This window comes from Gorilla gorilla, chromosome 7, assembly GCF_029281585.2.
Source record: "Gorilla gorilla gorilla isolate KB3781 chromosome 7, NHGRI_mGorGor1-v2.1_pri, whole genome shotgun sequence".
Classification (NCBI taxonomy): domain Eukaryota; kingdom Metazoa; phylum Chordata; class Mammalia; order Primates; family Hominidae; genus Gorilla; species Gorilla gorilla.
In genome coordinates, this window is record NC_073231.2 from 45,506,770 (window position 1) to 45,528,774 (window position 22,005).

The 22,005-nt window shown below is 37.6% G+C and overlaps 1 long non-coding RNA gene across 1 annotated transcript in view; it reads left to right on the forward strand.

The window, feature by feature from the left end:
• Positions 1-22,005, forward strand: part of LOC129524063 (uncharacterized) — a 29,851-nt gene that overhangs the window by 3,408 nt on the left and 4,438 nt on the right. The gene's annotated exons all lie outside the window — the stretch shown is intronic.

Here is a 22,005-nt window from a genome sequence, read left to right on the forward strand (position 1 = left end):
TTCTTCTAGGGTTTTTATGGTTTTAGGTCTAACGTTTAAGTCTTTAATCCATTTTGAATTGATTTTTGTATAAGGTGTAAGGAAGGGATCCAGTTTCAGCTTTCTACATATGGCTAGCCAGTTTTCCCAGCACCATTTATTAAATAGGGAATCCTTTCCCCATTGCTTGTTTTTCTCAGGTTTGTCAAAGATCAGATAGTTGTAGGTATGCGGCGTTATTTCTGAGGGCTCTGTTCTGTTCCATTGATCTATATCTCTGTTTTGGTACCAGTACCATGCTGTTTTGGTTACTGTAGCCTTGTAGTATAGTTTGAAGTCAGGTAGTGTGATGCCTCCAGCTTTGTTCTTTTGGCTTAGGATTGACTTGGTGATGCGGGCTCTTTTTTGGTTCCATATGAACTTTAAAGTAGTTTTTTCCAATTCTGTGAAGAAAGGCATTGGTAGCTTGATGGGGATGGCATTGAATCTGTAAATTACCTTGGGCAGTATGGCCATTTTCACGATATTGATTCTTCCTACCCATAAGCATGGAATGTTCTTCCATTTGTTTGTATCCTCTTTTATTTCCTTGAGCAGTGGTTTGTAGTTCTCCTTGAAGAGGTCCTTCACATCCCTTGTAAGTTGGATTCCTAGGTATTTTATTCTCTTTGAAGCAATTGTGAATGGGAGTTCACTCACGATTTGGCTCTCTGTTTGTCTGTTGTTGGTGTATAAGAATGCTTGTGATTTTTGTACATTGATTTTGTATCCTGAGACTTTGCTGAAGTTACTTATCAGCTTAAGGAGATTTTGGGCTGAGACAATGGGGATTTCTAGATATACAATCATGTCATCTGTAAACAGGGACACTTTGATTTCCTCTTTTCCTAATTGAATACCCTTTATTTCCTTCTCCTGCCTAATTGCCCTGGCCAGAACTTCCAACACTATGTTGAATAGGAGTGGTGAGAGAGGGCATCCCTGTCTTGTGCCAGTTTTCAAAGGGAATGCTTCCAGTTTTTGCCCATTCAGTATGATATTGGCTGTGGGTTTGTCATAGATAGCTCTTATTATTTTGAAATATGTCCCATCAATACCTAATTTATTGAGAGTTTTTAGCACAAAGGTTGTTGAATTTTGTCGAAGGCTTTTTCTGCATCTATTGAGATAATCATGTGGTTTTTGTCTTTGACTCTGTTTATATGCTGGATTACATTTATTGGTTTGCGTATATTGAACCAGCCTTGCATCCCAGGGATGAAACCCACTTGATCATGGTGGCTAAGCTTTTTGATGTGCTGCTGGATTCGGCTTGCTAGTATTTTATTGAGGATTTTTGCATCAATGTTCATCAAGGATATTGGTCTAAAATTCTCTTTTTTGGTTGTGTCTCTGCCCAGCTTTGGTACCAGAATGATGCTGGCCTCATAAAATGAGTTAGGGAGGATTCCCTCTTTTTCTATTGATTGGAATAGTTTCAGAAGGAATGGTACCAGTTCCTCCTTGTACCTCTGGTAGAATTCGGCTGTGAATCCATCTGGTCCTGGACTCTTTTTGGTTGGTAAGCTATTGATTATTGCCACAATTTCAGATCCTGTTATTGGTCTATTCAGAGATTCAATTTCTTCCTGGTTTAGTCTTGGGAGAGTGTATGTGTCGAGGAATTTATCCATTTCTTGTAGATTTTCTAGTTTATTTGCATAGAGGTGTTTGTAGTATTCTCTGATGGTAGTTTGTATTTCTGTGGGATCGGTGGTGATATCCCCTTTATCATTTTTTATTGTGTCTATTTGATTCTTCTCTCTTTTTTTTTTATTAGTCTTGCTAGTGGTCTGTCAATTTTGTTGATCCTTTCAAAAAACCAGCTCCTGGATTCATTGATTTTTTGAAGGGTTTTTTGTGTCTCTATTTCCTTCAGTTCTGCTCTGATTTTAGTTATTTCTTGCCTTCTGCTAGCTTTTGAATGTGTTTGCTCTTGCTTTTCTAGTTCTTTTAATTGTGATGTTAGGGTGTCAATTTTGGATCTTTCCTGCTTTCTCTTGTGGGCATTTAGTGCTGTAAATTTCCCTCTACACACTGCTTTGAATGCATCCCAGAGATTCTGGTATGTTGTGTCTTTGTTCTCATTGGTTTCAAAGAACATCTTTATTTCTGCCTTCATTTCGTTATGTACCCAGTAGTCATTCAGGAGCAGGTTGTTCAGTTTCCATGTAGCTGAGCGGCTTTGAGTGAGGTTCTTAATCCTGAGTTCTAGTTTGATTGCACTGTGGTCTGAGAGATAGTTTGTTATCATTTCTGTTCTTTTACATTTGCTGAGGAGAGCTTTACTTCCAAGTATGTGGTCAATTTTGGAATAGGTGTGGTGTGGTGCTGAAAAAATGTATATTCTGTTGATTTGGGGTGGAGAGTTCTGTAGATGTCTATTAGGTCCGCTTGGTGCAGAGCTGAGTTCAATTCCTGGGTATCCTTGTTGACTTTCTGTCTTGTTGATCTGTCTAATGTTGACAGTGGGGTGTTAAAGTCTCCCATTATTAATGTGTGGGAGTCTAAGTCTCTTTGTAGGTCACTCAGGACTTGCTTTATGAATCTGGGTGCTCCTATATTGGGTGCATATGTATTTAGGATAGTTAGCTCTTCTTGTTGAATTGATCCCTTTACCATTATGTAATGGCCTTCTTTGTCTCTTTCGATCTTTGTTGGTTTAAAGTCTGTTTTATCAGAGACTAGGATTGCAACCCCTGCCTTTTTTTGTTTTCCATTTGCTTGGTAGATCTTCCTCCATCCTTTTATTTTGAGTCTATGTGTGTCTCTGCACATGAGATGGGTTTCCTGAATACAGCACACTGATGGGTCTTGAGTCTTTATCCAATTTGCCAGTCTGTGTCTTTTAATTGGAGCATTTAGTCCATTTACACTTAAAGTTAATATTGTTATGTGTGAATTTGATCCTGTCATTATGATGTTAGCTGGTTATTTTGCTCGTTAGTTGATGCAGTTTCTTCCTAGTCTCGATGGTCTTTACATTTTGGCATGATTTTGCAGTGGCTGGTACCCGTTGTTCCTTTCCGTGTTTAGCGCTTCCTTCAGGAGCTGTTTTAGGGCAGGCCTGGTGGTGACAAAATCTCTCAGCATTTGCTTGTCTGTAAAGGATTTTATTTCTCCTTTGCTTATGAAGCTTAGTTTGGCTGGATATGAAATTCTGGGTTGAAAATTCTTTTGTTTAAGAATGTTGAATATTGGCCCCCACTCTCTTCTGGCTTGTAGGGTTTCTGCCGAGAGATCCGCTGTTAGTCTGATGGTCTTCCCTTTGAGGGTAACCCGACCTTTCTCTCTGGCTGCCCTTAACATTTTTTCCTTCATTTCAACTTTGGTGAATCTGACAATTATGTGTCTTGGAGTTGCTCTTCTCGAGGAGTATCTTTGTGGTGTTCTCTGTATTTCCTGAATCTGAACGTTGGCCTGCCTTGCTAGATTGGGGAAGTTCTCCTGGATAATATCCTGCAGAGTGTTTTCCAACTTGGTTCCATTCTCCCCATCACTTTCAGGTACACCAATCAGACGTAGATTTGGTCTTTTCACATAGTCCCATATTTCTTGGAGGCTTTGCTCATTTCTTTTTATTCTTTTTTCTCTAAACTTCCCATCTCGCTTCAGTTCATTCATTTCATCTTCCATTGCTGATACCCTTTCTTCCAGTTGATCGCATCGGCTCCTGAGGCTTCTGCATTCTTCACATAGTTCTCGAGCCTTGGTTTTCAGCTCCATCAGCTCCTTTAAGCACTTCTCTGTATTGATTATTCTACTTATACATCCTTCTAAATTTTTTTCAAAGTTTTCAACTTGTTTGCCTTTGGTTTGAATGTCCTCCCATAGCTCAGAGTAATTTGATCGTCTGAAGCCTTCTTCTCTCAGCTCGTCAAAGTCATTCTCCATCCAGCTTTGTTCCGTTGCTGGTGAGGAACTGCATTCCTTTGGAGGAGGAGAGGCACTGTGCTTTTTAGAGTTTCCAGTTTTTCTGTTCTGTTTTTTCCCCATCATTGTGGTTTTATCTACTTTTGGTCTTTGATGATGGTGATGTACAGATGGGTTTTTGGTGAGGATGTCCTTTCTGTGTGTTAGTTTTCCTTCTAACAGACAGGACCCTCAGCTGCAGGTCTGTTGGAATACCCTGCCGTGTGAGGTGTCAGTGTGCCCCTGCTGGGGGGTGCCTCCCAGTTAGGCTGCTAGGGGGTCAGGGGTCAGGGACTCACTTGAGGAGGCAGTCTGCCCCTTCTCAGATCTCCAGCTGCGTGCTGGGAGAACCACTGCTCTCTTCAAAGCTGTCAGACAGGGACATTTAAGTCTGCAGAGGTTACTGCTGTCTTTTTGTTTGTCTGTGCCCTGCCCCCAGAGGTGGAGCCTACAGAGGCAGGCAGGCCTCCTTGAGCTGTGGTGGGCTCCACCCAGTTGGAGCTTCCCAGCTGCTTTGTTTACCTAATCAAGCCTGGGCAATGGCGGGCGCCCCTCCCCCAGCCTCGCTGCCGCCTTGCAGTTTGATCTCAGACTGCTGTGCTAGCAGTCAGCGAGACTCCGTGGGCGTAGGACCCTCCGAGCCAGGTGCGGGTTATAATCTCGTGGTGGGCTGTTTTTTAAGCCCGTCGGAAAAGCGCAGTATTCCGGTGGGAGTGACCCGATTTTCCAGGTGCTGTCCGTCACCCCTTTCTTTGACTCGGAAAGGGAACTCCCTGACCCCTTGCGCTTCCCAGGTGAGGCAATGCCTTGCCCTGCTTCGGCTCGCGCACGGTGCGCGCACCCACTGACCTGCACCCACTGTCTGGCACTTCCTAGTGAGATGAACCCGGTACCTCAGATGGAAATGCAGAAATCACCCGTCTTCTGCGTCGCTCAGGCTGGGAGCTGTAGACCGGAGCTGTTCCTATTCGGCCATCTTGGCTCCTCCCTCAGGTATAGAGTTTTCTAAAATAACTTTTTAATGTAATTACTGATATACAAGTTGAATTGTATAATCTAGCCATTGGTTCTCTGTGTCTCATCTTTGTTTCTTAATTCTTTCTTTTTGACTTCTTTTGAGTGATCTATTTTTCTCATTTTCCTGCTCCATTAGATTTTTACTTTTACATCCTTCTATTATTCCTTCAATAATTGTTCTAGAGATTATATGGTTTCTTAAATTATGACTTAATACAGTTACTGTTCCCTAATCAATGGAAGACACTCTATTTTCCTCCCCACTTTATATTATTGTTCCCATATATATTATTGTATATACATTATAAACCCATAAGACATCATTATTGCTGTCCTTTTAAACAGTTAATACTCATTTATATTCCCTTTATATTCACCTTTCTGGCATTATTTATTTATTCTTATAGTTCATTTTTTTCATCTAGTATCACCTTCCTTGTGTCTGAAGCACACCCATTAGTTTATTCAGGCAATAATTCTCTCAACTTTTTTCTTTCAATCTGCAAATATGTTATTTCATTTTTATTTTTGAATAATAAGTTCTACAGGTTTGGAATTTCAGTTTGGAGATTTTCTGCTTTTACTACTTTAAGGATATTATTTTGCCTTCCATCATTCAAAGTTTCTATTGAAAATTAACCCTTTGGTCTACTTCTTGCACCATTAATGACAATTGTCCTTTGTTTCAGCTGCTTTAAAAGCTTTCATTCTCTTTGATTTTTAGTAATTTGACTCTGATGTGCTCAGGTGCAGTTTTCTTTTAATATGTTGTGCTTAGAGTTTTAAAACTTTAAATATATTGCCAAATGTCTTACATCACTTTGGGAAAAAAAATCTCATGATTATGGAGAACAGGAAAAGGAAGAGAGGATTTGTTTCAGAGATCATCTCGGTCAGAAAGTCTAAGAGTCCATACCTACCCACAAATCCCAGGTCTTCCCAAGGTATACTTGATATTCTCATTTAATATTGCATTATAGGCCAGACATAGTGACTCACGCCTGTAATCCCAGCACTTTTGGGAGGCTGAGGCTGGCGGATCAACAGAGGTCAGGAGTTCGAGACCAGACCGGCCAACATGGTGAAACCCCCATCTCTTCCAAAAATACGAAAAATAGCTGGGTGTGGTGGTGCAAGTCTGTAATAGCAGCTACTTGGGAGGCTGAGGCATGAGAATCGCTTGAACTCATGAGGCAGAGGTTGCAGTGAGCTGAGATCATGCCACTGCACTCCAGCCTGGGTGACAGAGGGAGACTCCATCTCAAAAAAAAAATTGCATTACAGTACATTTCATGCTAGAATGTAACTAGCTAGCTTTTCCACTAGAGAAATGAGTGGAATGCAAATAATGTGGACTGTTTTTTAATATGTAAAAATATGTATGTATATGTAAAAATATGCAAGTATATGAAACATATAGAAGGTGATACCATTATACTTTTTATTGAATGTTTTGTTTGTGCATTGTGCTTGTTAAAAAAAATTAGGAAATAGAATAGATGCTTTGAAATGCCCTAAATAATTTTTATTTACTGGAGGGTATTATGAATTATTTAAATTATAAAGTTATATTTTGCCATAAATATTTACTTAACAAGGGGATCAACTATTCTATTGTAATTGGCATTTAAATTTACACTAAGTAGAAATGATCTTTGAAAATACTTTTTGTTTGTTTATTTGTTTGTTTGTTTTGAGACAGAGTCTTGCCCTGTCACCCAGGCTTCCAGGTTCAAGCGAGTCTCCTGCCTCAGCCTCCTGAGTAGCTGGGATTACAGGCATGTGCCACCACACCTGGCTAACTTTTTGTATTTGTAGTAGAGATTGGGTTTCACCATGTTGGCCTGGCTGGTCTCAAACTCCTGACCTCAGGTGATCCACCCGTCTTGGCCTCCCAAAGCGCTAAAATTACAGGCATTAGCCACCACGCCCATCCTGAAAATACTTTTAATTAAAGTAGAGCCCTGAACCATTTTTGAAAACATTTACAACCCTTATATCAGTTTCTCACTCTTATTTAGTCAGTGTTTCTCTTCAACTTTATTCTCAAATATCTTTGAAAACATCACCACACGCTCACTTGTCCACTTGAAGTATGAATTACGTTACTTTGTCAAAGATTGGAAAACTAAAAATCATTCCCGTGTTCTCTGCATACGTTTCTTTGACAAACATTTTCTATTTCTTCTATATTTGAGTATGAGTAATGGAAAAAATATATTTAGTATACCTATGATGTAACTAAGTTCCCATAAGTTTGCAACAGAAGTATGCCACTGCAGATAGCTACAAGAGTGGCATCTGTTAGTCACTCATGTACATGCAGGCATATGACTATGGCAGAAATAATATGACAGCTTGACCACAGTCCTGAATAAAAGCATCAATTCTTTCAATGGTGAATGGCTATTCTGTGCTAGTAGTGTGTAATACAAAGATGACCCTAGCACAGAACTTGTTGTGTACTAAAGATATTTTTAGGATGTTTATGATTATGCAATAAGGGAAACTAGAAGGTAAATGCAAGAATAGAGATATCATTCAAGTGCTGTTGGGGCTCAAAGGAAAGAAAGTATGCTCATAAATTGGGAAACCAAAGACCCCCAGAAGAGGTAAAATTAAAGCCATGACAGATTTATGCTGTCCCACGCTTGCCCAGGCGATGTAAATTGTGTGAGACTCAGCAGAGTTGGGAAGTATGGAAGAAGATATAAGTAATACAAGGTATCAGTTTATCTTTAGAAAAAAGCGTGAAGCATAGCAGAAATAAGCTGTAAATATAAACTCTGGCCTTCAGCCTGAGGGTAGTTAAATGGAAATAAAGGCTGTTTGCATTTATTCTATAAGGGGCGAGAAGCAAAGAAAAGAATTTGAACAGCAGAGTGACATGTCAGGCTTGGCCTTGGGGATATGGGTTCCTCATTAAACCACTCAAAGTCCCGGAGATAATAGAGGTCAGGTAGGAAAATACAGAACTGAAGGAGAAGAATTTCAAGAAAAATCAAATGAAAACTGCCTTAAGTTCAGCAGAGACAATGAAGAAAGACAATAAAAGTGCTAGTTATTTTCAGTGAAATCACACAATTCTTTCAAGGCACAGTTGCATTTCAGGAAGAGTGGACATCACTCAGGTGTTGGCTCAGATTTTACCTCTTCAGTGGGGCCCTTCTTGACCAGCTCAGGTACCTATGGTCCCATCACCCTCTCGGTCCTCCCCTGTTTCATTTTTCCTCATAGCAAGGATCTCCACTGGGCATTTTATTATACATAGTGACTTCTATATTTCTGCCACCTGCCACCACAACATAAGTTTCTGGCAGGTATGCACTTGCCTGATTTTTATTTTAGATAGTACCTAACATGTGAAACATGCTAAAAAATGTTTGTAGAATGAATGAACTGCAAGAGGCCAGGGATTAAGCAGGCAATTGGGATAACCTGCAGAATGGGAGAAAATATATTTGAACTACCCATTTGACAAGGTTATATAACCAGAATATATAAGGAGCTCAAACAACTCTATAGGAAAAATCTAATAATCTGATCAAAAAGTGAAGTCAATGACTGTGTGAGGCACATTCATGAGTCTGAGTAGTCAGGGACTAAACAGTGGATAAGACAGTGGCTGTTTTCTGTGTGCTCTTCTTCTACCAGAGAAAGAAAAGATGATTGACAGAGCAAGATCCTAATGAAGGTGACCTCCCTGCCTCTTTACAGTCTATTTTGAGCACAGTGAAAATAGTGATCCTTCTGAAATGTGTCAAATCATGGCACTTTTCTGCTTAAAACTTTCAATGACTTTCTGTTTCACTCAGAATAAAAGTCAAAGTCCTTACAATAATCTGGTCCACACAGTATTTTGTGACCTCCCTGTCCTCATTTCCTTTTTTTATTGACTTGTAAGTGTACATTTTATGGGGTATACAGTGAAGTTTTTTGATACATGTAATATATTGTTATCAGATCAGGGTAATGATCTCAAACATCAGTTTTTGTGTTGGCAATATTCAATATATTCCTTGTAGTTATTTGAAACTCTATATTATTGTTAACCATGGTAATCCTATGGTGGTATAGAACACTAAAACTTATTCCTACTATCTAGCCGTAATTCTGCATCCTTTAAGAAATCTCTGGCCCCTTTCTTTTTTCTTCTTCTTTTAATTTTTTTATTTTTTATTTTTTTGTTTGTTTTTGATTTTGTTTTTGAGATGGAGTTTCACTCTGTCACCCAGGCTGTCATGCAATGGCACAATCTCAGCTCACTGCAACCTCTGCCTCCAGGGTTCAAGTGATTCTCCTGCCTTAGCCTCCTGAGTAGCTGAGATTACAGGCACTCGCCACCATGCCTGGCTAATTTTTTGTATTTTTCGTAGAGCTGGGGGTTTCACCATGTTGGCCAGGGTGGTCTCGAACTCTGGACCTCAGGTGAGCCACACGACTCTGCCTCCCAAAGTGCTGGAATTACAGGCGTGAGCCACTGCACCCAGCCACCTTTTCTAATACTATTTTATTCTCCCCCTCTGCTGCACATCTGTGGACCAGACAGGCATGGTCCTGCCACAAGGCCTTTGCCTCCATCTTCCGCTGCCTGGAAACTTCTTCCCCAGAGATACACATGGCTAGATGCCTAGGTATAGTTGCCACATGGCTATCTCCAGCAAATCTTTCATATCTTTGCTGAAATGTTACTTTCATTAGGACTTTCCTGACTCCTTAGGTAAAATTAAGCATCCTCCCTCCCTGTTCTTCCTCTGTCTCATCCTGCCTTATTTTTTCTCCATAGTGTTGATTACCCTCTGACATATTCCGTGTCTTTGTGTCTCTTGTCAACCTCTCCCCGTCTAGAACAGATGTTCCATGAAGGCATGGATTTTTACTTGGTTTGCTCACTGCATAGCTCCAAAACCTAGAATAGAGTCTGGTACATAGTTGGAGCTCAAGAAAATCATGAAAAAAAATGAATAACCATGCACATAATTATAATAAAATACAGAAGTAAGCAGCACACAGAGAACTTTAATAAATTAATCAGACTAGTTTCATTCTGTTTACTCATGAGTGTCTCTATCAGTGATTCTCAGAGATTCACAGTATCCCTCCTCTTCGAGAAGGTTATTCAAAACTGCATACAGGTAATTTTGTTTGTCACCACAATATTTTTTAAATATATGGATGTTGTGTTCAACCTCAGGGAAGATTGTAATTTATCTGAAAATTTGTTAATATAATTATAGTTTGGTAGAGTTGTTTCATTATATGTATGGTTTAACATTTTATTTTCTAGCTCCAAAAAGATATTTCACATACTTAGACTTTTTTTTCTATGTGAAGTAGTTTCCTTTTCATATTCATTTAATGGCTCAAGCTGATGAATCAGTTAGATAAAATTCTCACTTTCTTAGTCTTCTGAGTAGAACTCATTAAGTACTGTAGAAAAAAACACCCAAGTTTCAAAGATGCCAGTTGATTCAGATTGCCCTATTTGATTCACACTGGAATTACTGAGCAAACTTACTTATTTTTCTAAGACAGTGTCTCACTCTGTTGCCAAGGCTGGAGTGCAATGGCACGATCACGGCCCACTGAAGCCTGGACCTCCCAGGCTCAGACGATCCTCCCACTTCAGCCTCACAGGGATACTTCTCCTCATGTATTTCTTCGTTGTCTTTCTCTGTGGCCTATTTTCATTTTCAAATACAGACAGTATAGGAAAAAGCTAAAGGATTCAGTGCTGTTTTCCCAGAACTTGCATTCTTTGCCACATTCTTATCAATGTAAAGGTGAAATCAGGGGCCAACATAAAAATGTCTATCTAGGCAATCTGTATCATGAGTTGACTGTTCAAACTATATGAACCCATTCCTAAAAGATATTAATGTAATTATTTCCAGCTACAGATTTTTTAAAAAAAAAGTAACAGCAGATGATAAATACTAGTTTTCTGAAAAAACAAGCTTGGTTTACTATTTCTATGGCAAATTAACTCCGTTAGCACAAACTTTCTAAGAATATAGATCTCATAGATCCCTAATTATTTTTCAGAACATTGTAAAAAATGATAGAGATAAATAATGATTTGTGTTAATTCCTCACAAGGAACCACGTTAAATGTTCTGTGTACATTACTTCATTTAATCCCTATGACTCCATTCATCGTTTGATCCCCCTAAAAATATTTACTGGGCACCTGCAAAGTATTAAGCACATTTCTAGGATCTAGGAAAACAGCAAATAAATAAGGAAAAATCTCTCTTTCATGAAGCTTGCATTCTAGTGGGAGAGACAGCCTTAAGTCAACATATGTAATGCAACTGAATGGCGCACATACGCTCACACAGGGATCTTAGCAGAGTAATCACAGTGTCACTGCTATGGAGGTAATAACACTAGGGCAAACGCAGAGAGTGCTGGAGGGGCAAGAGGGCTGTTTTAAATCTGGAGGTCGGAAAAGTGTCTATTAGGAAGGGCCAGAATAAAGTGAGAGATAAAAAGCCATGTAATATCTGGGAGGCGGTAGGAGTAGAGGGAAGAACAATTGAAAAAGCCCCACCAAGGAGATAAACCTGGAGGAAAGAGAGCAAGTAAGGTCGGGGCAGAGTGAGCAGCAGCAATGAAGCAGAGAAGGACCTTGAAGAAGGAGGCAGGAGCCACCCAGCAGAGCTCCCGTGAATAGCGATGAAGCTCAGATTTCCTTATGAGTGCATTGGAGGCCAGTCGCGGTGGCTCACCCCTGTAATCCCAGCACTTTGGGAGGGCAAGGCAGGTGGACTGCCTGAGCTCAGGAGTTCGAGACCAGGCTGGGAAACATGGCAAAACCCCATCTCTACTAAAAGTACAAAAAAAAAAAAAATTAGCCACAAGTGGTGGTGGGTGCCTTTAGTCCCAGCTACTCAGGAGACTGAGGCGGGAAAATCATTTGAACCTGAGAGGTGGAGGTTGCAGTGAGCCGAGATCGCGCCACTGCACTCCAGTCTGGGTGACAGAGCAAGACTTTGTCTCAAAAAAAAACACAAAGCAAAACAAAACAAAAAAAAGAGTGCATTGGAATGTGGCTGGAAGATCTTGGGCAGGAAAGCCATGGGATGTGTTTTACTTTGAAAATGATCAATCCTGGTGCTGTGGGGCTGGACAGTGAGAGAGCAAAAGTGGAAGCAGACAGACCTGTTAGGAAGCTGCCCCGGTTCGCACCTATTGCTTCTAAAATTTTTGGCTGTGCAATCCGATAGTAAAAAGTTTTGGATCTTCCCTACCCCATTGTGTATGATATAAATTATAACCTGTGCTGATATATGTTAGACATTAGACATTAGAGCCCCTAGGTTCCATGAATTATAATACATTGTATACATTATAAAATATTCACGTAACAAAATATTTAGAGTAAAATTTCTAATAACTGTTAAAAATATTTTGTCATCAATGCTATAAAGTCATTTTGCTTTCCCCAAAACAGTACTGTGATATTCCTATTATAATTTCAAATTTAAATTTTGCTAGTATTTACATTTTTAGCAGAGCAACATGATCAAATATGCTCAAATATGCTCAATAATTTTGAAAACTTTTGTTTAGTATATCACTTCAATCATCATTTTACATTTATTTTCATTTAAAAACAGTGCTAATCATGATGGCTTAACTCACCAGCTAATCTATCAAGGCAAATATGAATCATTAACAGCACATTTATTATTCCTAGTAGTCTAGAAAATTTTGAATTCCTTGGCCATTCTATCATAGTAGATCAACATTATTTTTTCCTTATAATGTGGTTGACAGCTTATTATTGTAAGCAAGGTAAGTACCAGCTCTTACATTTCCTAGTGTTACTTGTGCATTCATTATCAAATTATTTTTAATATTTGTTCTGTGGGAATTTTCTGAAACTTTTTGTCAATGTTCTTTAAAAGCTGGATTTCAAAATTAGTTCATTCTCTTATCTGGTTCACTAAAATACAGTATGTGGAAAAGCCCTAAAAGCACACACCCGCATGAGAAGCACAGGCGACACTGCTGTCATGGGCCACTCGCCATTCTTCAGACACCACACCCTTCTGGGGAAACATGTCCCTTACTGATGGACCAAGGGAGAGCCATCGCTGTCAATCCATTATCCTGCAGGGAATCTTCATTTTTTTCTTTCTTTTTCTTAGATAAAGTTAAATATCAAAACAAGTTCTTGTGTTTCCTAAGCACGACTCTCAGTTGTGCTTCTTGAGCACTAGGGACAACAAACCCCACTTTGGACTCCATTAATGTATGTGAGAGACAATGGTGTCAAGGATTAGGTGGTAGCAGCTGAAGTAAGGCCAAGCCTTACCTTAAGCAACGAATGGTGTTAGGGACAACAGTCTGTACACTAACTGAACTTAGCACTATTGGATTCTGAGTTTCTAAGACTTTACACTGTTCAGAGGTTTTAAGACTACATAAACTCAAATACCTTGAGTTAATATTGATGTTTCAAATTCATACTTCAGTGTTATTTTTTGAGATGGTACCTCTTTTCTCTTACATTGAAAACTTTGATTTCTAAAAAGAGCAGTTTAGTTACTTATGTGCATTAGTCTCCCACCCCTCACTAATAATACTACAAACAGGCTACTGAATAAAATGAAATCTTTCTTTGCAACTCTGTCTTTAAAATATGTTCCACTAAGGATATACACCCAAAATACTAAGTGTTAGAGTCATTTGAAATATTTTTGTCCATTTATTAGGTTCCCTTCTTACCCCCTAGAGGTAATAATTTTTATTCTTTTCTGATTCACCATTCCACTTTTCTTTTTGCGAATAAAAACTGATAGTATCATAAATGCATGTTTGTGTACGTGTAGTATTCCCCCAGAATCTTCTCACCAGGGTAGCATACCAATTACACTCTTCTGTACCATACTTTTTTCACTTAGGGATGTATCCTGGGAGACCACTTCGTAAGAGTTTATAAAGATTTTTTTTCAACTGCATAATTTTTATGGACTGAGTGTATCCCCACAAATTCTTATATTGATATCCTGACCCCCCCAGTGTGATGATATTAGGGGGCCCACCTTTGAGAGGTAATTAGGTTGTGAGGGTGGAGCTCTTATAAATGGAATTAGCATCCTTATAAAAGAAACCTCAGAGAGCTGGTACGCTCTCTTTCTGCCACATGAGGATATGAGGAGAAGCCAGGAGTCTGCAACCCGGAAAAGAACTCTCTGTAGCCTGATCAGGCTGGCATCTGATATCAGGCTTCTAAGCTCCAGAACTGTGAGAAATAAATGTCTGTAGTTTATAAGCCAATCAGTCTGTGATACTTTATTATAGCAGCCCAAACAAAGGAAGGCAATGTATCATCTCATGTGGGCATACTACTCAGCCAACCCCTTTCTGATTGACCTTTGTTTCTGGCCTTTTGCTATTGAAACTGACCCAGTAGTCCCAGAGACAGTTTTTTGTTGTTGTTGCTGTTGCTGCTGCTGTTGTTTTTGTTTTTGATACACATAGAGATTGACCCTTCTGGTCTCAAAGCTTGAAACTCACCAGATTCAGACAATGAGAAGCCAGGCCCTTCATTCATTATGATTTCCTGTTTACCTCTCCAGAGTTCCTGTTTTCCCATACATGGTGACATTTCCTCCCTGCTATATAAACCCCTAATTTTAGTCAGAGAGGGAGATGAATCTGAGACTGATCTCTCATCTTGTCCACTGCAAAGCCTTCTTCCTTGGCAATAATCATTGTCTCAGTGATTGGCTTTCTATGCTGAGAGCAGCAGGAGCTAGACTGAACCCCTGATGTTTCGCTAACACTATTACAAATAGTTACAAATCATACTATAATGATTCACACTGTACACATGTCATTTCATATTTTGCCAGTGTATTTCTGCAATGGATGTGTAGAAGAGGAATTGCTGAGTTAAAGGGCAAATGCATGCACAATTTTGCAGGATACTGACAGATTCTAGAGCTTGTAGAATTTTCACATACCTTTTAGTTTTTAGAATAAAGTATAGTTATACCATTTTCATGTGCATGTTTTCAGAAAAAAATCATTTTTGAGATACTTAACTACATTGTTCAATGTATTATGTAGAAAGTCACAGAATGAATTTCTGTCTGCACCTAAGTTTGGTAAAATCCATGTGTTCCTTCATAAGCTGGCGTGTTCCCTTCAATTATTAGGCTGTCAATGAAGGAAACGTGCCAGGATTTCATTTTTCCTCCATCAAAGGAGAGAGTTGAGGTCACAGATATTCAACTGAGGATGTGTGCCACCTCTCCACTTTGCTAAGACAGGACCAGACAGGACCAATCACTCCTGCAAAGTGTAAGCACGGCACAGGAGAGAGTCAGTGCTTCCTGGGACCACAGTGCCAAGGTTACTGTCTCAGAAGGACCTAGGGCAGAGTCAAGTGACAGCAGGAATAGGCTTTGCTTACAAGAGTACAGTATGCTGTATCTGGGAAAGCCAGTGTCTGCCTTGTCAGGGGGCATTGCCTCTCATAATTAGCATAGGCTAATTAGTGCTCAACAGTGGGTAAGACTGAATGGGGTCATCACCCCCCGCCCCATTTCTTCACCTTCAGAGATGTCCCAGAATAGAAGGGTGAGATTTTGCTAGCATCAGTCAGGCCTCTGTGGGGCTAGAAATTGCAACACACACCTCACACACCTGCACACGCATGCATGCACATACACACGCACAGATCAGTGAATGGAACCCCACCTCCTCTGGAGATGACAGAACTTCCCAAAATTGTGAGTGGAAAACCAGAGGCTTCAAACAGGAGGTAGTGAAGTGAGCAAGGACAACTAGCAAGAGAAAGAGAAGCTGAGAGACAGCTACAGGGTTGTGGGGGAGATGCTCTTTGAAAAGGCTTCAGTTAGTGAGGCTCTCTCTATGGTAAGGAAAAATTTAAATGAAGTCCTAGATTCTGGTCTTTCTCAACTGGCCTGTGAGATCAACCATCTCATTAGAGATGAAGGAGTTACCCCTCTACAAGGAAGAGCCACCCTGGGAGTCTCCAGCCTTGGGCAGACTAGCGGCCTGAGATGGTGCCTCTCCTTTAAAAAGGCTTAGAAGCCCTCTAGGAAGAAACAAAAAATATTCATGGTCAACTGCGGCAGTTTTCCTTAGTCAGAACTTCTTGATGTTGTTCTTTTGCTCTCCCTCCATGGAAATATCTTTTATAATGATGATACCTCAAAATATTTTGGGGGATTTAGTGGCAAAAGAAGGAAAGAAGGAGGGCAGAAAATAGAAAAGGGAAGGAAGAAAGAAAAATAGAGAAGTTGGTGTTCAGTGATGCATTAAAGATACAATCATTGTTGCTTTAGAAAAGTGATTTATCTCTCATCGAAACTGGTAGATGGTCCCACAGGCCAGTTCATCTAGTGTCTAATCTACTTTAAAACTATGAAAAAAGGAAACAATTAGATACACTTCAAAAACAACACAATTAATTATACTCTTTTATTGAAAGAAAAAACAATACAATGGACTTTAAAAAGCTACATTTGTTATGGTTCATAAGGACAGAGGTTTACACAGGTTTTATATATGTACACACTCACAACACTATATCACAACATCAGAGGCACCTTTTTTGCCACAGCATTAGGTGATGAATAAAACTTCTCCAAATTAATCTGTTTAAAAAATATCTAAAATGATACAGTATATTTGAGGATTATATAAATATGTGAGACATATGTAGATATTTTTAAAAAAATAGTGTTTATGTATATGCATCACAATCTTCTCTAATTCTCAAAATATTATGGCACCAAAATTCTGTTTGTCAAATAAAACACAAGATGCTGTAATATGTATCCAAGCACCAGCTTAGCACAGTATTTAATTCTCCCCCAAACTAAAAGACTGCTAACAGGTACAAACTGAACTGAATATTTCAAACAACCATTGAAATAATTTAGGCCCTCAAATTATTTTTTTATTAGCTGATTGTTTTTAGAGAAAAAAGAGGGAGCTAAACCATTTAGATTAATGTTGCTCTGTGTGATAGAATCAATCCTAGGGCTCAGAGAAGAATATTCCTAGGCACTGGAGAAGGTGCGAGGAATAAGTAAGTCCATTTTATGTACACTACAGGTTGGAGTTTTGCATGTGATTTAGTTCATAGAAAAGGTTCTACTGCTTTAAAATAAGTTTGAAAATATCAATTTGGAAAGTGCTTCAAGGTAAATCTTCCTTGATTATGCTAACATCATTTAAGAAATCTGTCAAAACAGATTATAAAAGAGATTACACCCAGTCAATTATATATCTAAACTGAAGGTTTAGGATATTATCTATAATAGTTACACATGATATAATCCTAAGCTTTTGCATACATTTTTAAATCTAGAAGGACTTTGAATGGAATAATACATTAGTTCAATAATATGACCAAATAACACTAACAAATGATAGGCCAATAATTAAAGGTGGAGAAATAATCCTTTTATATATGAAATTGATTATTTTTCTATATATTTTTCTTATGAACTGTCCTAAATAAAAATAAATGATCACTTCTGAAAGTGAGACAATTATAACTCTGTTAATTAATTGTAATTCTAATTGTGTTTATAAAGCTAACTAAATTTAAAAATATATTTTACCAATACCTAATTCAGAAAAAAAAAAAAGCACTTTAATAAGTGCCTCAGAACTGGAAAATCGTGGAAAACATTACTAGGAAAGTGGATGCCAGAATATATTAACTCTCTTTTCCTCTTAGATACATGTTAATATTATCAAACATTTTAGGTGCTGTCAGATGTAGGAAATACATGAGAATTCTAATATTGCACAATAAATTTTTATGGAACAGAAATGGCTTTTGCTGTAGGTCAAGTAGCCATTAAGAATTTGTCTTCATAACCACCAGAGGGCGCCAGTGCCTGCAATATTATTAGCTGTAAAAGTAATCTAACCAGTTCAGGTGATATTTGACTTTGGACATTGCCAAGCTATAAAAAGATTTTAAAAAGAAAATAACTCCCAAAGAAATATATTTACACTCTGTAACACCTAAATAATGTGGGACTGTTGAATTAAAACAACAGAGTTAACTTGTCTGTTTTTGGTAAAGATTAATTTAACATAGGATTTTATTGATATTTCTGAATCAGGAATCGAATGGATGACACTAAATTTAGCAATGAATAAAAGGAGCATTACTAAAGCCATCAACACTAACAATTCATTTAGCACCATATATTTAGCACCAGAATAGATACTGATAGTTCACACTGAATAAAAAAACTTTAATTGCTAAGAAACTTCAAAACTTATAGCAAGGATATGTGGTAATTGTAATGTGTTTTCAGCACCATTAATCAGTGAAGTGTTAAACCTTCTAAGTTTTTGACTGATCTCCCATAAGTCAAATTTAAACAATAACATAATTTAAAAAATTATTTTGCATGTGTTCAAATAATTGGATGTGATTATACGTTTCACCAGCATAAATAATGACAAATGTTTACGAAACATAAAAGCAAAGATAATGTTAGACATTAAGACAAATGTAACTTTATCCTCCCTAAACACTTTGGTAGGTAAGAGCTTCCATCTATGTCAACATTTGCATCCTTCGATACTGCAGAGCCTGGGTATATGGCTACACAGGAAGAACCTACACCAAAGTCTAAGCATTATTTTTCCTTCATAGACCCATTCAAATTATGTTTAGCTTGTGCATGTATTTCATAAGCACGGCATCAACACAAAACACTTAAACTGGCTTAAATATGTATTAGATTTAATTATGCAGATAAGTTGGTTTCACATAGGTATATATTATGAGAAAAATTTCTATTGTTTCAATTCAAATATTCTGTGTAAATTGAACTTATGCCAGTGTTTGGTCAACTCTGTGCTAAAGCTGCATGGAACTTTCAAATGAATGTTTTCATAAACTTTTCAAATGAATGTTATGGCGCTGCCAAATGAAATTTGTAGGGCAACCCTGCTGGGTGATGGGCCACAGAAGGGATGATGCTTAGACAACTGAACAGAAGCAATAACAAAAATAACAATAATGGCTTCATCCACATTTTTTGAGCAAATTTATCTATCATAACCAGAAACATTAAGACTGTGCCTACACAACTCACAGATAATTCTATAATGAAATCCATCAGTTTAATTCTAAAATTATAATTTTTCAGTCTTTTGATGATATGGAAGCCCCAAAACCTATATTGTGAGAATATTAAAATTTTTCTACTGGTCATATAAGAAAATTAACACCATAGAGAGGATCGATGCTGTGGAATATGTATGCCAATTACTTTTTTTTTGAATGACACCTTTCCACATGAAAACCTTAATACTGACAATTTAAAGCTGCTTTTATGAAATAGCTTATACCCAGACCATTTCTGCCTCTGGCAATTACAGTAAGAAATAGCTATCCTAGCACCATTGTTGCATGCTGTGAAAAATATGGCAGGCTTTGTTGATACCAGCAAACTTTCATTTGCTTTAGCCTGGAAAGTAAAATATTTTACATGGCCACTTTATATTATCAACTTTAAAAAACAGAGTTAGAATAACAAATATACCCGTTATATTTTCAGCTGAGTTGTTAAATTATAAATAAACTTGTAGTTTTTGTCATGGTTTGGAAAGGACTATTGCCTAAGTGTGTAAACTCTAGTCTTAATCTAGTCTTAATATATTTGATGATTTATCTGGATTTTTGATATAATCACAGCTTTATATTTAAGACATTTTTGTCTTAAGCATGGAAAGGTGGGATTTCTGTAAATTGTTGCCATTTTTGGCTTCTTAGTTAATTCTAAAAATCCATTCATATAAGCATTTATTAAACATTTATTATGTTACAGCCACCATTTAAGAAGCTGGGATAAATATAAAGAATTAAACAGAGTTCCTGCCAAAGAGGGGCTCATGAAAAATTTAATTTAATCTCAAATAAGTGTTTTATATTATTAATGATAATTTTAATATTCATAAATTTTTATTAATCTGGTAAATTTACCGTCATAAGAACCCCTGTGAAATATGTAGCAAATATTATTCTTCCTTAGAACTGAAAAGTGAACTCACAGAAGCAATTCAGCAACAAAATTGGAACTTAGTGTAGCCATCTTCTGTTTAATAGTACTTATTGCTGTTCCTGTAGAATGAATATAGTAAAATTGAAGAAGGAAAAACTTTCTAGATAAATCAAGCCAATATTCCATGAATAAGCTTCCCTTTCAATTGTTTAGATATATTAGAAAAAAGTTGGATTAAGACCTAAATAATGTAATTACTTCTATTCTCCATTTTAATCTCCAAAAATATTTATTTTCAGTAGTGTCTACATATGTGCCCACAAAGGCAGAGTAGTATGATATCAAAGCATTTGGTCACCATATTCAATTTATAAGGATAATTGGGCTAGTCATTCATTAACAAGTAGACTCAATCTCCAGATGGTGAGTTTCTTTACCATTGAATGGATTTAACGATCTGTCATCTTTCAAAGTATCCAAATGTGTATAAGAAACTGCAAACGTGTATGGAATTTTAAACAAGTAGCTTCCTTCTGTAATTTGCACTCTGGAACTAACCATATTTAATTGTTCTATAATTCTACGGGAGCATTACACAACCTGAATAAAACACACACACACGTACTTGAAATGCAGTATGTTAAATGTCTGGACCAAGATGTTGTATTCTCCTCTCTGAAAGAGATTTCATGATAGGAAAATGTTGCATTTCCAAACTACATGAGTAAAATTTTCATAGTGACTTTGAATGGATTTCCATAATCAAACTCAATGAAGAACTGAAAATGTTTCTTCTACAGAAACACAGAAATAAAGTTGGTAACTAGCCCTTAGAAAAGCATCTGAAGAAGGCTACTTTAACAAAATCATGACTGTGTGTGGTGTGCACGAAGGATCTTTCGTACAATACTCAAAGACCCAAGATGATAAGTAGATTGATTCAATGACAGGCTAAACAACAAAGAGATAGAGGTGTCCTCAGCACCTCCACATCTCTTTTTGGAATCCTTTGTCTCCTTCTGAGAGGCCTCAAGATGTACTAGACCCTCAGGATAGCCCATTCTGAAGCTCTCCACCTGGTAGTTAGGCGCAATTACACTTTTCATACCTGTCCACTAAATTTTATTTCTCTTAGACTTCATTGGTTTTCTGAGGGTCTTACTTTCTGTTTTCCAAAGTCACAGCTGTACTATCTGCTCCAGAAATCTTGGCATTTGTTAATTCTTCCCTTCCCCTTCTCATTCCAAACACTGTAACTAAATTCCCATGAGAAGCAGAAGCTTTATGTATATATTGCACAGCATGGCTTATTACTTGCTCCACCTACAGGTAAATACTGCTGTGTCTGCTTCCTTCAAAAATAATTTTATAGCAAAATCACTAGTCTGCATTATTTCCTGAATACTTTTGTGAGCTTCTTGAGGGCAGGAACCATGTCTAATTATCTCTGCATTATTAGAATATAACTAGCAGAGTGCCTTGCATGTAGTAAGCACTCAACTCATTACGACTGAATGAATAAAATGAGACTAAGCGGAAGGCATGATTTGAGAACTTATATAAGATATAAGTTGGCATTATCCTTTGGTGGACTCAAATAAGAAAAAATATCTCCAGGGTGAAATTCGTGGTTGCTTAATTGAATTATTATTTCCAGATATCACTAAGTGTTATTTTACAAATTATCATTTCGTGGGTATTATAGGAATGGGTGTTAAGAAGTCCCATCACCTCATATATAATTGAGAATAGTTTTTTAAAAATTTCCCTCAAGTTGACTACTGAATCATATTATCATCTACGTGTTACATCACATATTATATGTTTGTGTGCGTATATAAATCCATACACATACATATGTATATGTATACATACACACACTTACAGGTCAAATATATATTTATTCCTTAGGAACATAATGATATAATTCCTTTGGAATGTAAGTTTTAGGATTGGATGCATCAACTATGTCATCATTACATATACAATATCTTAATTTAGGCTTAGAGGTCAGAAAATAGAAATTGATGTTTCA